The 13,347-nt window shown below is 45.1% G+C and overlaps 1 protein-coding gene and 1 long non-coding RNA gene across 5 annotated transcripts in view; both read right to left on the bottom strand.

Annotated features, from left to right (window-relative positions):
• RALY (RALY heterogeneous nuclear ribonucleoprotein) overlaps positions 1-13,262 on the bottom strand; it is an 80,569-nt gene extending 67,307 nt beyond the window's left edge. Inside the window, exon 1 of one of the 4 annotated variants that reach the window (XM_082432234.1) lies at positions 12,772-13,262. The gene's annotated coding sequence lies outside the window, so the exon portion shown is untranslated. Of the gene's footprint in view, positions 1-12,740 lie in introns of all 4 variants that reach the window. The other 3 variants (XM_082432231.1, XM_082432230.1, XM_082432235.1) reach the window with 3 other exon arrangements.
• Positions 1-13,347, bottom strand: part of LOC309646203 — a 441,930-nt gene that overhangs the window by 193,451 nt on the left and 235,132 nt on the right. The window contains exon 2 of the long non-coding RNA XR_014255215.1: positions 1,648-7,693. This is a non-coding gene — a long non-coding RNA (uncharacterized lncRNA). The remainder of the gene's footprint in view (positions 1-1,647; positions 7,694-13,347) is intronic.

Here is a 13,347-nt window from a genome sequence, read left to right on the forward strand (position 1 = left end):
CTACTTCTGTAAGAGCTCTCAATGCACACAAAGAAACTAATGCCCAGAGAACTGAAAATGATTTGCTCAAGCTCACAGAATGGGTGAACGGTGAAAACAAAAGAGCATAGGTTTTGAAGGCAAGAAGGTCTGTTCAAATCCAAGGTTACTGTGAGGCCCTGGGCAAGTTACCCAACCTTTCTCAGTCTGTTTTCTCATCTGCAAAATAAGAATACCTATTTTTGTAGGGCTGCTATGAGGATTAAGAGATATTGCCCTCTAGATACAACCACAAATTTACAGGAAATACAAAGGACAGAGAAACATATTAAACACACCACAGATCTGCAATGAGCAAATTTCTACAGGAAAAACAATCCAACTCCTTCAACAAATAAAAGGGGGAAAAGGTGAACTTATAATTAAAAAAGACTTAAAAGACATAACAACCAATTACAATGTATGGAACTTATGTAAATCCTAAATCAAACTGTAAAAATAAGATTGTGACATTTATAAGACAATGGGAAATTTGAACACAATCTGGATTTTGATGGTATTAAGGAATTGTTAAATTTTATTATGTGATAATGGTTGTGTTTTTTAAAATCATCTTTTAGAAATATATTGTGGGACTTCCTTCGTGGCGCAGTGGTTAAGAATCCGCCTGCCAATGCAGGGGACACGGGTTCGAGACCTGGTCCAGGAAGATCCCACATGCTGGAGAGCAACTGAGCCCGTGCGCCACAACTACTGAGCCTGCGCTCTAGAGCCCACGAGCCACAAGTACCAAGCCCGTATGCCACAACTACTGAAGCCCACGTGCTAGAGCCCATGCTCCACAACGAGAAGCCATCGCAATGAGAAGCCCCCGCTCGCCATACAGCAGCAAAGACCCAACACAGCCAAAATATAAATAAATAAATAATTTAAAAAATACATTGTGAAAGCTTTTTAACAAAAGAAGTATCTAGAGTGGTGATGGTTGCACAATGATGTGAACATACTGAATGCCACTGAACTATATGACTAATATGGTAACTTTTATATTACATATACTTTACGACAATAAAAAAAAGTTCAAAAATTAAAAAAAAAATATATTGTGAAATACTTAAGGACAAAATATGATACCCACATTTCAAAGCACAGGATGAGAAGTATGTAAGGGTATAAATGCAATAAGATTGACCATGAATAGATAACTACTGAGGCTGAACGATGGGTACATCATGCTTCATTAACCTATTCTGTCTACTTTGTATATGTTTGAAATTTTCCATATTAAAAAAGAAGATTTGGTTAGGTTTAAATCCTGGCAACTACATTTACTAGCAGTGTGACTGTGGGCGTATTTCTTAACCTACTGGTACCTCAGTTTCTTACCTATACGATGTGGAACAACAGAACCTACTTCTTACGGTTGAGGTGAGAATATTTTTAATATATACTTAGGTATATTATATTTAAATTATATACAATATATATACAATATATACAATTGTATATGTATATACAACATATACAATATGTTGAAACTTTATATGAAATATGTTTTTTTTTTTTTAAAAGAATTTCACTTTTATTTATTTATTTATTTATTTTTGGCTGTGTTGGGTCTTCGTTTCTGTGCGAGAGCTTTCTCTAGTTGCGGCGAGCAGGGGCCACTCTTCATCGCGGTGCACGGGCCTCTCACTATTGCGGCCTCTCTTGTTGCGGAGCACAGGCTCCAGACGCGCAGGCTCAGTAGTTGTGGCACACGGGCTTAGTTGTTCCGCGGCATGTGGAATCTTCCCAGACCAGGGCTCGAACCCGTGTCCCCTGCACTGGCAGGCAGATTCTCAACCACTGCGCCACCAGGGAAGCCCATGTCTATGTCTTATACATTAATTTTACATATAAGATATGCCTTAAGATTATATGTAAATTTATATTATAAAGACTACACACACACACACACACACACACACACACACACACACAAAGAGCTCTCAGCGCATAGTAACCACCAGTAAATATCAGCTCTATTAGTATGAACACAAGGCACCAATATGGTATCTCACCACAGTGGGCACCCAAGTCATGGCAGCTTTTTTTTTTTTTTTTTTTGTGGCTGCGTTGGGTCTTTGTTGCTGTGCGCGGGCTTCCTCTAGTTGTGGTGAGCAGGGGCTACTCTTCATTGCAGTGCACAGGCTCCTCATTGTGGTGGCTTCTCTTGTTGTGGAGCACAGGCTCTAGGCACACGGGCTTCAGTAGTTGTGGCACACGGGCTCAGTAGTTGTGGTTCGCGAGCTCTAGAGCGTAGGCTCAGTAGTTGTGGCATATGGGCTTAGTTGCTCCGCAGCATGTGGAATCTTCCCAGACCAGGGCTTGAACCCGTGTCCCCTGCATTGGCAGGCGGATTCTTAACCACTGCACCACCAGGGAAGTCCCATGGCAGCTATTATTAATATAAATGGCAGAGTTAGGTCTAGAACCCAGGTCAGATTTTTAATCAAGCACTTGACAAGTCTCCTTGACAGAAGGCCTAAATACCCTCTGGTCAATGTCCCCACTGGCAGCTCTAACACCCCCAGTGTCCCCTGACAAATACCCCAGGACCTAACACAGGATCAGGAGCTGACTAATGTTTAACATGCCTCTCTGGGAGCAGGCAGGGCCACCTTGTTTCCCAAAAACAGGTAATTTAAGGTACATTTTCTAGTATTTGCTGACAGAACAAAGAAGAAAGACTCTAAGACATGATCAATGTTCACACCAGCCTTCAAAGTGATTTGGTAAAACTACAGAAAATAAACACCCAGCTAGAGTCCACCAGGCAGGATAAAAGCTGACAAAGAAATGGTAATTCTTCCGAGCAAATATACAAGTAATAGATGAGTGCTGAGAGACTAAGCTCTTTAGGTCCTGGCGTTCCCCTTCCTCCCCCTCCATTTTAAGAGAAGACAAACTCTCTTTCGACATACTTCAAGTATGACTGTCTGCTGGATTAATTTCTTCCCCGAAATGATGTAATTATAGGCAAAGAGGTCATTCTCATCCTTCTATCAATTTAAATACAAATTGGCTTGGGAACATTATTACCTTTTCCACCTGCTCCAGGAGACTATGAGAAGGTATCACCAACCCCCAAATTATGGGACATGCCCTCCCCACTCTGCTCATTAGCTGGAATATGGATGCCGCTTGATCTAGTTGCTCATCTGTGTTTCTGCTCAAGTTGTTCCCATTGCACAGAATGTCCTCTCTCCATCTCTGGAGCCTAAATCTCCTGTGATCATACTTTCTGGAAACAAAGGGGGAGGAGAGAGAAGCACTGCAACTGAGAAAAGATATCCGGGCGCTGCTTCCGGGTGTACTGGGAGATTTGGCCCAGACATAGAAATATTGGTGTTTCATAATTTATAAGCGCAGCAAGACAGAATATTAGACATTGGGATGGTCCTAGATAATACATGGTCACTATCCTTATCCTACAAGGTCCAGCTCAAATGCTCACTCCTCCATAGGTGTTCCCTGGGCACCACACACCCACAAATGAAGCAATCTCTCCCTCCTCTGAACTTACCAATCATTTTACCCCTGTATGGTACTACCTGAGAGTTCCTATCGTGGTTCTTACAATTCACTTCTATAACTACACTCCAACAAGAATGACATAAAATAAAAAGATAATGCTAAGTGTTGACAAGGACATGGAGCAACAGGAATTCTCTCATACACAGCTGATGAGAGTTTGATCTGGTATGCAGTCTGAAAACTGTTAGTCAATAACTACTAAAGCTAAAACACTCACTGCTGCCCCTTAACAGTTCTGCCTATAGTCCTTTGCTCCATCATTGCCTCTGTCTAAATGCTTCCAGCATTCTTTCTCCCCATCCCAAGACTGGTCCAGACCACTCTTCCTGATCACCCCAGCCCAAAGAGATCTCCCCTTCTATAGGAAACTCTGCTATTTACCTATTACCTCTGACAAATGACTCATGAATTCTTCACATATAAATTGCATCATCTGGTTTTATAATGCACTTTTAGTAACATCTAACTTGCTCCTCACAATAACACTGTGAGGAAGGCAAGATACAGATTATTAACCTCATTTTATAGATGAGAAAATGGAGGTTCAGAGAGGGGAAAATGACTTATTCCAGTTTTCCTGGCCAAATTAGTTCCAGGGAACAAGAGTAAGACCTTAGTCTTCCAAACCAAGCTCTCTACACCAAACTGCCTTATTATCAGCTACAACTTCATGATTACCTTATCTCCCCAAAGAGACCACAGGTTCCCTGAAGACAAGAGTATGCTTTACACATTTTCATCCCTCACAGCACCAAGGGAGGACTCAATGGGCTCCATACAGTTTGGCCAAATTGATTTCAATACTGTCCCCAACCTCTGAGGACGAACACAGGCATATTTCCCCTTCTCCTAGACCTCCCAGGCAATGCTAAATTGTTGGAAGAAATCATGAACACAACACAGCATCCCAAATAACACTTTTTTTTTGAGAATAGGGACAAGGGAAGATGAAGAGCCCTTCAAGACAGGGTAACCTCAACGTTCCCTCCATTTCCTAGGGCTCCATGCTGCAAAGTGTTCAAAGAAGGCTGGCAGAGATAGCAGCAATGGGCTTCAAGAACCACAGTTTAGTCATAATTAGTAAGTCAACAACTGATCAAATGGGAAATCCCTGGTGGTCCAGTGGTTAGGACTCCGTGCTGTTACTGCTGAGGGCCCGGGTTCAATAACTGCTCGGGGAACTAAGATCCCACAGGCTGTGCAGCACAGCCAAAAAAATGCCAGAAACCACACCTCAAATAATTCCATTTGCAAGCAAAATAGCTATTTTATTTCAAAACTGAGTATAAAACTTAATTCAATATGAAACAATTTTCTTCATTCCTAAATAAGAAACTAGACAATATCAACTTTTTCTGGAAACCAGCCAAAGAACTGATGTGAGAAGAATAGGGAAAGCACTAGGCAGATGTCTGGACACCCAAACCTGAAGGACAGTGTTGTCCCCTACCCTAAGGTTCTTGACTTTACACACTGGCTGCTGGACACCTCAGCAATAGAGAAGAAAATCTAGATAACAGGCAGAAGAAAGGAAGAGAAGGAGGGAAGGCCAAAACCAAATTGGAACACTGGAAGTCAGATACTCAAATAGGTCTCCTTGCCTAGTGATACATCCATCAATTCTGCTATTTCCAGTCTAAAGCCTCAACCAAAATATCCAGGCCAAGGAAGCACGGGTAAGAATAAGCTAGGACCTGTTGTACTTATCTGTCTCTCTCTCCAGACTGAATGTAATCTGGGGGCAGGAATCATGTATTGTTTGGGTTTTATGTTCTCCATAGGGAGAAGAACACATAGTAGGTACTCCAAATTCCTAGAACAAATGGTTGAACTTAGGGATGGAAAGCAGTTGGACTTCCAAGCATAATCTTACTACAGCAGCTAGGTAACCTACTTAGCATGGTAACTCTACCTAACACCCTAATTTTAGTAAGAGTTAACTTTAATTGGTGTGAAAAATCAATTTAGGGTGAGTCTTTAAGGTATGAAGAAAAGTTATTCTTGTGTTCAACTGATTCAGGCACAGCTATCATTATTATATTGAGAGCACCATTCCTCAGTGCCAGCTTACAACTATCTGGAAGAACAAAGTCCCAAAGCCTTAACACGGTCTGTGTAAGCAGCGAACAACATTTGACTTCTCAGTGTAGCATGATCATACCTTCCAGAAAGGAAACCCAGACCTAGAGGAATAATGAGTTATGGAAATGATTCTTTTAAATCTACTGCTCAGCTTGCTTTCACTAGCACAAAGAATTACAAAGGAAACTAGACAAACAGATCAACAGACACCATGCAAACACTACCGTTAACTAGGCTTAGTGAAATCCTTAATAAAACAAACAAACAGGAGATAGCTAAATACCAGATAAATGCCTCTGGAATGAAGAAAACCTGGCCAACAATAGGTTGACCAGGTTGTAAATGAGACCTTGTAAATGAGAATACTTACTTGGAATAAGGCAATGATTCTTACCTTGACAAATAAACAGAACTCTTCAGTCTCTACAGATGGCATTTCAAGGGCCAGGTAACCACGGCAGAGGTATCTACCTCAGAAAGCCAAAGCTCTAAGGAAATGCAAATTTCTGGTCTAGTGTTTTTCCAGTCCTAGTGGTGTTTGGGAATCTTATAGTGTTTTTTTTTATTTTCCTTTTATCCTATGATTTTAAACAGTTTGCTACATATTTAAATATAACTTTTTAGTCTTGGACTCCAAGTTTGTCCCATGGGACAACAGCTCCAAGTTTATAATGGAACTCAGTAGACAATTTGGTAAATTCACCTCACAAGCAATTTTTCAGCACTCTGTCCACTCTAAAAAGCAATATCCATCTGTTTATATACTGAAAGGTATCTGCGAACCCAGAATTTAACCCTGTGAGATACTCTCAATACGCTAACAAAGCCCCTTCTTCTTCCAGAAATGAATTCTCAAGCCACTCCCATAAAACCAGACATCAGCCCAACCCCCTTGTTTTACAGACAGGAAGACTGAGATCCCAGGGAGTATTAGGTAATTACAATTAACATGAATTTGGCAAGCATCAAAGGCCCACCGAATGCTATTCCCCCTCAGTGGAACTGCACTGGGCATGTTGGGAGGATGGCCAGATTGGCACTTTAGTCAGTGGAGCCCTCCAAATACATGTGTCTGAGCCTAAGAAAACCTGAGTATTCAACCAAAAACTCCCAACCCCTACCCCAGCATACAGAGCAGGGGGCAGCAGGCAGCCTGAACGGCTCGTTGGGGATGTAGACCAGAACCTAGAGATAATATCCCAACCTTCCTCCCTTCCTCCCAGGAGGCACAGCAGATTTATTCATATGGAGGCCATTATGAAGTGACAAAAAGACTGAGGAAAAAAGAAGGGCTGTAGAAACAGTCAGAAGAGATAACTAGCAATACTTGGGCAGATGCCTGTCTCCAGTTATTCGATAATTATTCCTCATTAGAGAGGAACTTCCAATCCTTTTTCTGTCCCCAGGGCTCACCCTTTGGCCCCCTGATTATTTTATGAAGCAGTAGGGCCAGAGAAGCAAAGGGGCGTGGCCAAGCCCATACACTGAATTATTAGTAGCAGGGACCAGACCAAATATCCTCAGGCTCATGACTAGGCTCCCAATTTATCCCACGGCCCCTTTCTCTCTAGTCCTGAGAGTCTGTGAGCTGCATCCATCATGGGTCTGAAACTTTCCTTACAGTACCCAGGGGTCAGTTGTAGGACAGCAAGCTAACATTACTACTGCCATCGTCTCTCCTCCAGTTGTACGTTTTATACATAAAGCTAAAACTGAATAAAACTAGGTTTTTAATAGACACTCATGTGAAAACCCTATCTCCACCCCAACATCCCTACTACTGCCTAAGGAAGAAAGGGGAGGAAGAGGAAGCGGGAGGGAAGAGAAAGGAAGAAAGAAAATACCTCTCCAAGAGATATACTGTCTGAATCATCACTAGAATCATAAAATGTTATTGCTAGAAGGGACCCTGGGGGTCATCTAGTCATTATTTGTCATCATTATTCAAATGAATAAACCTGGCCCTTTGAGTAAGTGTAGACTTTTGCCACCTGAGGAAAAGACTGGCACACAGAGCAGAGTCTCCTGACTCCTGCCCCTAATAAGAATCCTTCTTAGTCCCTCCCCATCCTGTCCCGCCCCACTCTCTCCCCTCCACTACAGTATCTAAGCTACTGAGATCTGCTGCCCTTTTGAATACAAGCTTCTCAAGCTATGTTTTATTCATCTTTGCTTTCCCAGTGCCTAGCAGAGTAAGCAGAGGTGAATTAGAGAGGGACACTGGCACATGGGGAGAGCAATGCCAAAGAATGTTGTCTGGAGAAAACATAATCTTTCCTTGGCTTTAACATAAGCAGTCTTCAGAGCTGTGCAAGGTCTGGAATGTCTAGGTTCTAATTATTTCCTCCTTTCCAAAACTAGTGTCTACAACAGTTTAGCCAGGGATAGTTATCAAATTTGCTGTGCCGTACTCTCCCTCACCCCAGTTTCCCCCCCCTCCCCTTGGATAACTATGATCAATACTGGATGAAGGTAAATGAAAGCAGATGTAATAAGACCCTGCATGAGAAATCTTCCCCCCACCTTCTTCTCCTGTGTCCTCACCTCAATAAACTGCATCCCCATCTATACAACCGCACCAGGTAGAAATCTAGAAGTCTTCCTTGATTTCTTCCTTGCCCTCCACACCAACAATCTTTGACAGTGTCTCACAACTCAATTCCATCTTCTTTTCTCTACACACACTCACACACACACACACACCCTTCATTGGAAACACCACCACCTCTTGCCTGCATTACTGCAAAAGCCTCCTAACTGGTCTCTTTGCCCATGGTGCCCTAGCCCTCCAATCCACTCCCCAAAGAACCACTGATAGCCTTCTAAGATGCATAAAGGATCATGGTCCCCTCACCAAAATGAAGTCCAAACTCTTCAACCTGGGCAATAAGCTCCTTTCATGACCTGGCCTCTGCTCTGCCCACCTTGCCAGTCTCATCTCTTGCTACATCCACCCATCTCATGCTTTATGCCCCGCCCAGAAATCTTGAGAAACTTACTTAACGCCTCTGTGTTTGTTTCCTCACCTACAGAATGGGAATTGTAACAGTATGTACCTCTCAAGATGGTTATGGAAAGAAATGAGTTAACACATGTTAAATGCTTAAAATGGCATCTGGTAGATATAGTAAATGGCCAAAAGTCTCACCTGTTACCACCACCATATCTAGACTTGCTATTCCCTTCTGCCTAGAACAGTCTTACCTGTCTCCTCCTCAGCTCCCCAAATCTCTTCTTTTCCTAGCTTAGTCTTTTCTCTGAGGTCTAGGCCTAGCCAATTTCTCCGACGAACCCCCCCACCCTGACCCTCCAAGGTTGGGTTAGTTCCATTCCTCCGTGCTCTCATGGTGCTTGTCCCTGTCACAACACTTCTCACACTGCCTGTTTCCTTGCCTGTCTTCCCCCTGAGACACCCAAATTTCCAAGCTTAGTACACTGCGGAGCAGATGTTTAATAACTGTTCTGTAAATGGAAAACTTTCCAATAATGAGGTGCCCAATGAAACAGAATCTCAATGGGTAGCCTATTCAAATGTTGGCTGGGTGGCTGGCTGGTCTACATGATTTTAAGTCCCTCAACTACAAGATTCTATCCAATAAACATTTCAATACACTCTGACCTTATTATCACACTCAGGGGTTTAGACTTTAATATGTAGGCAATGTTGGGCCATCAGATTTTTGAGGAAAGTGCAACATGCTCAGATCTGTGCTTGTTGCCCTATTATCCATCTCTGGAACACCTCCCATCCCAACCCCTGCTGGCATCATGACAAAATTCCAACTACACTTCACAAACATAAACACCACATCCCACCACCACACCACCCAAAACACACAAAGACACAGAAGTAGTCAAAACAAAGGGAATTTTGAAAGACTAAATGCAGCATTTAATTCCATCTTAACCACCTGCAAGCAATGAGGAGTCATAAATACCCTCTAGGAACCCAAAAGCTAATCCCTCTTGTGTGCCTTTATGGAAAGAGGAGGGCACAAAGAGGGAGCATTTCATAAAGATAATCCATTTAATCGTCCTGAGTAGTTCTGATCCGAGCTGCTGTCACAGCACTGCTATTGTTGATACAACAGCCCCATATGCCCAAACCCAGGACAGCCAGAAAGGAAGATGCAAACAAAGCAAGGGTGGGGAGTCCTCTGGGTTCTATTTCAAGAGCAGGAGTTCCCTTTGGAAGATACAGAAGGGGCAAGCAGAGATCTCCAAAAAAGGCTTCAGTGATAAAGAATTTTAATCTACGGAGCTGGGGTGGAGTGGGGGAAGCTTAACCAGAGTGGTACAGCCAGGCCTAGGTTCTTGCTCTGGAGCTGCATGCCACACCTTACGGCAGATGAGAACTAATAATCATTTTGCATTTTCAGAGCACCTTGGGCTTAAGGGAGGCACTAAGAGTGCCAGCTTTGCCAGTCACAAAAGGACAAATATTGTATGATTCCATTTATATGAAGTACCTAGAGTAGTCAAATTCACAAGGACAGAAAATAGAATGATGGCTGCCAGGAAGGAGAGGAGAGGAAGTAAGTGTTTATACAGTTTCAGCTGAGGTAGATGAAAAAGTTCTAGACACGGATGGTAGTGATGGTTGCACAACAGTGTGAATATATTTAATGCCACAGAACTGTACATTTAAAAATAGTTAAAATAGTAAATTTGATCTTACATGTATTTTTACAAAAAAATAAATAAAAAGCATACCAGCTTTAAAGTTATATTGTCTGCAGTTATCAATTACATGATCCTGAGCAAGTCATGTAACCTCTCTAATCCTGTTTCTTCTTCTGCAAAAGGAGTTGAATAATATACCTAATTCATACAGTAGCTCTGAGGACTAAATGAGATGCTCTACAGAAAGTCCTTAATCCAGTGACTGGTACATGGAAAGTACTTAATAAATGTTAGCCTACTACTACAATGCACTTTCATAGCCATTTTTCATAGTCCCCACCCAACCCTGTGATAGTTTACAGATAAGGAAACTGAGGCTCAGAGAGCCACAATGAGTGACTGAGTTCATGATGCCACATCAAATCAAATCCTTTGTCCATGAGCGATGCCCTGTACTCACCACTTGTTAATCCAGTGATCTAAGTAAGGCAAGTGCCCTAACCTTGCTATGTCTCCATTCTCAATTAGAGTTGTAAAAAGGAGCTATAAACCAAACTCTGAGAGCTCCTTCACAGAACTGGATGAGAAATGAAATCAGGTAACAGTTATAAAAGAGAACTATAAACCATAAATAAAGTACTATAAAATAACAGTGGTGACTTACGAGAACTGGTACTCCTGTGCACAAAACCTGGCCTCCTTTTAATGCTGGGACTAAACAACTTCTTTGTGATTTCAAGTTACTTGGGATTCTTGGTCTTCAGACCTGAATAAGTAGTTTAGTGCCCTTTCAAAAGGTGGCAGAGTACGGTAGAAATAAAAATATTACTGCACTGGGAGTCAGAAGACTGGAATTCCAGTTGTGATTCTGTCACTAAAGCAGTCTGTGAATTTAGACAACTTACTTCCCCTTTCCAAGGTTCAGTTAACAGGAAAGAGGGAAAAGGCAGATAAAAAAAGTTAGACCAGATAAGACCCCTTCCAGGTCCTATATACCACTACTCTTAAATCCAGAATCTTGGAAAGGGGAGACTACAGCAGACCTCCAGACTCCAAAGAACTAAAGCACACATCAGGAGACATCGCAAGACCTGGCCTAGGAACTCCCCTGCCTGATCTTTAGACACCAGGGATCAAACACACTGGAAAACTAGAACACTTGCCAAAGTTAATTTTAGTTCACTTTTACCCCTCTGGGCCTTATCTGAAAATAAGAGAAATAAATCTCTATTTGAAGGCAGGGAGTTGAAGCAATTGACTTGAACCACTTTCTGCTCCCCCTCCCCCAACCAGGAGCTATAAATCTAAACACTATAGAGAACAAGCAAGGTTTGGTGGGAGGAACAAGCCACAAAAAACAAAAAACGGATGGACCTCACTGCTTTAAACGACTTACACCTTCCCTGAGCCAAAACCCCAGGGAACTTCAGTTGTGCTTGAGATCTGGAGTCCTCTGCATCCATCAGCTTCTAACGGGCAAGGAATCAGGGAGAACGGAGTTAGGTCTCCCAACTAACGATGTGACTCAAAATCCGTTCTGCACTAAGAGATTACACAAGTTCACACTAAGAAATAAATAACAGGTACCAGCACCACGGCTTTACACTTCTGTGGCTCCTAACTGTGATTTGGAACACATTACTTAACCTCTCTGCGCCTTGATTGCTGCTTTTGTAAATGGGGATAACCTCAGAAGGCCGTCGTGAGCATTCTATGAAATAAGGCTTGCGAAGTTCCTAAGTCCATTAAATGTTACCTGTTGGTATTAAACACTTCTCTCACACATTAGTTTCCTCCCTGAATCCACAAACACCCTGCGAGGCGACTTTCTTTCTCCCTGTTCACTGAAAGGCAAACTGAGACTCGGCGGCGAAAAGGCTGCGTGAAGCGCGGAACACGGCCCCAGCTCAAGGGCCTGCTGTTGTTCCTCTATAAGCCCAAGGTGTGCAACATGCCCAGGACCGGGAAAGGGGGGCCGAGGAGGCGCTCAGGCCCGTGGGGAGCGAGGCGGGACCAGTTTTGATCGCCTCCGGGAACCCGCAGACCCAGCCCGAGAGGGAGAGTCGGAAGAAGCCCGGGGCCGAGGCCAGAGCCGGGGCCCGGCCCGCCCGAGGCCTCCCCAGCGCGGCCTCCACTCCCCCCTCCTCCCCTCGCCAGGCGGGGCGGGGCGGGGCGGGGCGGGGCGGGGCGGGGCGCGAACACAAAAGACTCCAACTTCCGAGCGGGCGCGGGCCCACCCCGCCAACTCCGGGCCCAGGTCCGACCCGCGGGGAGGAGGCGGGCAGGGAACGCCAGGGCTGCCGGGACCCAGGGCGGCAGGCCCGGGTGGAGGGAAGGTGCGGGGGGAGGGGGCCGGGAGTTACTCCGGCTCCCGGGACTCCCCGCATGGCCAAAAAAAAGAGTTTCTAAAAATAGCCAGCGACCGGCGCGAAGAGGTGGGTGACCGAAAAGGAGCAAGGAGCACCCCCTCCCCGTACCTTTAAGGAGACGCCCGCGGCCCCCACTCACCCGCGCTGAGAGGTCTGGAGGAAGCCGCGCGGAGCGGAAGGAGGCGGTGCCGCCGCACTCGGGGGCGGATGGGAGGGAGCGAGGGAGGGAGGAAGAAGGCGGCCCCGGCCGCAGCGTGAGGAACTGATCACACGCGCGGGAGTCGCCGCCGCCGCTACCGCCCCCTCAGCTTCTCTCTGCTTTGCCCACCCTGCGCCGCGCTGCTCGCGCACCCCGCCGCACTGACAGCGGCGCGAGCCCCGCAGTCGCGAGTCCTTCCCTTGGCCGGCACCACTGAGGCGCGCCGGGGTGGGGGCGTCCGGAGTGGCTTCCCTCAACTCGGCCCAGCCCGCCACTCCGGCCCTGGCCCCGCCACCCCCTGTCCCCGCCTCTGTCTCCAGAGACGGGCCCAGCGACTCAAGCGCGAGGAGTCCGCAGCCCCGCCATGACACAGCCGGGCCCCCGAGGCGCAGGGGCTCTTCCTACCCCCTCAACCTAGCTTTGGAAAGGTCCAGAGCTACGGCGGGGAGAAGAGGAAGGAGGGGCCGGGGAGGGGCCTGACAGGGAGGAAGGCCTGAGGTGGGACCCTGAGGAGGC

The sequence above is a fragment of the Balaenoptera physalus genome (genome assembly GCF_965194825.1).
Source record: "Balaenoptera physalus genome assembly, chromosome: 16".
NCBI lineage: Eukaryota > Metazoa > Chordata > Mammalia > Artiodactyla > Balaenopteridae > Balaenoptera > Balaenoptera physalus.